Source organism: Octodon degus, unplaced genomic scaffold, assembly GCF_000260255.1.
Source record: "Octodon degus isolate 3935 unplaced genomic scaffold, OctDeg1.0 scaffold00411, whole genome shotgun sequence".
NCBI lineage: Eukaryota > Metazoa > Chordata > Mammalia > Rodentia > Octodontidae > Octodon > Octodon degus.
In genome coordinates this window covers 395,399-399,207 of record NW_004524987.1, presented here as the reverse complement: position 1 = coordinate 399,207, position 3,809 = coordinate 395,399, and the positions used below count along the sequence as shown (strand labels likewise).

General features: G+C 44.4%; 1 pseudogene; it reads left to right on the top strand.

Moving 5' to 3' along the window:
* Window positions 1–2,809: 2,809 nt before the first annotated feature.
* The window catches only part of LOC101584804, a 2,184-nt pseudogene continuing 1,184 nt past the window's right edge, over window positions 2,810–3,809 (top strand).

Here is a 3,809-nt window from a genome sequence, read left to right as displayed (position 1 = left end):
CCTGATACTAACTAAAAATATGGCTACAAACAACCAGACTTGGACATGCCATGGACTCATGTTGGACTGCCTTGATATTTCCTCCTCCACACTTAATTTCAGGTTTCTACAGTTTCAGGACAAGGGAAAAATCTGGACAAATGTTCTGCCAGTGTACAATACACGTGGTCTCTAATCCAGCTATCAGTGCAGTCCTTGTTCCTAATTAAAGCCTCTTAAATCTGGTCTTTTCTGAGGGATTCCTGTAAGCATTCTGATCTTCTGCGATCTAACCAGTGTCACTTATCCAGCTTCGTTTGAAGGATTCTGGTTCTTCTCTAGTTCCTATTTCCAAAACTTTCTGCACCCAAAAACTAGTTCCAAAGGCTTCTAAATCACATAGTAAGAAACAGTCACAGAAATAAATCCATTTCTCAAGTACTGTCATCATTTGGTTTTTTTTCAAGGAGAATAATTTAATACAGGACACATCTTAAAATATTATTTTGTAAGAAATCATCCAAGAATCATATAAAAGTATTGGAGGAAATCTGTCCACAGACTAAACACTAAAGAATCCGGATGAGGTCTTGGATATTCATATCCTGCATGAGTCTAACTGAAAACTTGACGCTCAAAACAATGTCTTGCACCAGTCCAACTGGAGCCCTAGGGCCCGCAATAATGTCTCATGGAGGGCCACTTCATAGATCTGTGCTGGAAAAGCCCAAAAATCAGTGGTGGAAGCTAGAAAGTCTATTCTAGCAGGATGAAGAATCTGTGCTAACAGGCTGAGAGATATGAACTAAATCCAGGAAGAAATGCTCAAAGCTCCAAAGCTCCCACAAAGGCACCACAGCCATGCTCAGCAACAGTGACGTCCCAAGGTCCTCCAACAATGAGGAAATCCAAGTTCCCATCAGGGAAGCCAACATGATAAGCTTCTCCATGAGGGTGAGCAATTCATCATCTTCCCCTCCAGAGCCAGGAACTGATGCTCCAGTTGAGGACCAAAGCTACCCCAAAATTAACTGCAGTTGGTCTCAGCTACAACGATATCCCGAGCTCCTCCTCCAACAAGGACAGCCAAGTTCATCAGGAAAGCCAGCATGACAAGTTCACCCAGAAGAACAGCCCAGGAGAATCAACAGCTTTCAACAACTCCAGCAGCTTGTCCAAACAGCCTCCTTAACAGTGTTCTGGCAGCTTCTCCTGTTCTGCTTTTCACGCTGCTGGCAAAAATCCCCTGGTGGGTCTCCTGCACACATCACCACACCAGTTCAATTCAGCTGGGTGTAATAAGTTGACCACCAGTTTAAAATCCACTACAAGTACTGATTTTCCATATTAGTCAACCTTTATTTCTGGGATGCAGTAGCTTACAACCATAACTTAAAGGGAAAGTGCTTTAGTCTGCAGTTTCAGGTTTTTCAGTCCAGGCTTCCCTGCATACAAGGAAACAATATTGTAGCAGAAGTAAAAATTGACCAAACCCACTCAGCTCATGTTGGTGAAGAAGCAGAGTAAGGAAAAAATGCCAAAGAGGAAGGAGTAAGGGACCATATACAGACCAAAAAGCATACCTCCATTGTCTATCCTGACTCAACGAAAACGGTACTCCACCTATTCCAGGGCTGATCCCAAAGCCAATGCAAGTCAACACTGCACCCTAACCAGTACAAATAGTTCTTTCTTTCTTTCTATTTTTTCATTCATACGGAACTGAGGGTACAACCCTGGGCCTTATTTTGATATAGTATCCTGATAAATCACTAAAATGCCCAGGATGAGCTCCTTCTTGTTATCCTGCCTCTGCTTCCCAAAGTACTGGGACTATAATCACACACCATTATTCCCAACAAGAGCCCACTTTCTTTACATTTCATTGGAACAAGCACAAATTCTAATCAAATAAGAAGCTTCTCCCAAAGTTTATGCAGGACAAATTATTAATATGTATGGTGATATAGTCCCTTTTACTGTAACAATCATAATAAACCTAATTTTATATGTATATGTCTGGTAATATTTGCTCAGTTACTGTCATTTATGTAATAGTGCATTGTTTTGGGAATTTTGGATATATTTATTAAGGTATAGAAGGGAAATATTATTTATTTCTACTATGGTGAAGTATTTCATCAGACAGTACATAAGAATACCTATTTTAAGTTAAAGATTTAAAGCTTGCCCTCTACCCCACCCTTGTTGCTGACATGAGCCCACACCTTGAATGGAGAGCTCTCCTGTTGTGCTTTGCTCTCCGTGGCGTCACACACCCAGATGACCATTGAGATGCATGAGCCGCTCACAGCTCCTGGGCAGAGGCCTCTGACAGACACCAGCCTAGAGGTGGGTGCTAGGACAGATGGCTGTTCCCTAAGGCTGGGAGGGTACACACACTGGGCTCCACACTGCCTCCCCATGGTCCACACCACTTTTGGGCTGAAGGCCGCTAGGTGGAGAAGTGTGGGGTGCATGTAAGCAGGTTCAGGGCCCCTAGGTTTTAGACCCAAAAAGAGGTCCTGAGACTCTGCTTCCTGCCCTCCCAGGCTGCTGCCCCTCACCTTAACCAGTGGGTCCATTCACCTTTAAAATCAAGGGCTGCAGTCCAGATAGAGAGGGGAGAGTGCAAGGAAAGAGAACCTTAGGATACAGAGCTGCCCTGGACTGCTTTTGCATTCTCATGTGATGAGCGAGTTCAGGTGAACAGAAGAATAAAAAAACCACCACAGACTCCACGCTGAATTAAACACCTTGTGCAAAGGTATCACCATAAACAGCAGCAGTGCTTATTAGCAGAGTCCCTACAATCCCTCAGGCAGCTCTAATGGCATCCAGTGATATGGAAGCGGAGAAACTTGCAAAGGGGAAGTGGCTCATGTCAACAACTACTTCCACATTGGATGATTCACTTGTCAAGTGTGACTATGGCCTGGACCAATCAGGCTTCTTCTTCAAAAACCTGAAGTACATCTGCACCCAGGACTACCAGCAGCTCTATGGCATCCTCTGTGGCAGTTGCTGGGACTTCATCACAGGTGAGGTCATCTCTACCCTGAACCCCACATACTACCCCAAGTGCTTTGTGTGCAGGCTGTTCTGGAATTCTTTCCCTTTTGGAAACAAGGTGATCTTAAACAGTAAATAATGTGTATTCCAGACCTGCTCTCTGTCCATGACCAGCTACTAGCTAATCAAGATCTATGAACCAAGCTGGATGTAGTGGCACATGCCTATAATCCCAGTACTTGGGAGACAGAGGCAAGAAGATCACTGAGATTTTGAGGACTGCCTGAGCTGCACAGTGAGTTCAAGGACAGCCTGAGTTGCATGACAATGTCTCAAAAGACAAAAAAGAAAAGAATGTTCCATGGACCAAGCCATTGTCTTGGCTACATGGAAGGTATCAAGCATGGCCAGTCACTTTTTTTTTTGCTTCGAATGCCTTCAGGGCAGGTTTGGCTGGCTTGAGTTGTGGGGATTGAACCAGAGCAACTTGAGCCTGGCTTCTTTGTTGAAGCAGCCACTTAAAGAACTGAGGTACAGGGCAGGCCCCTAAAGCAGGGCCAGTCATTCTTGATGCTAGACAAAGACATAACAGCTGTTTCAAATAGTAGATGTGCAGTGTCATCCTGACCAGAGATAAATCAGCAATGATGATATTCCTCACTTTGATTCTGACTTCCACTCACAGTATGGCATTAAATTTGAAGCTTGAGGGGCTGGGGAGATGGCTCAGTGGTCTAAAGCACCTACTTAGAACAAGCTTAGCAAAAGCATCAGGGACCGCGGTTCAATCCCCCAGCACCACATGCCAGCCAGCCCTG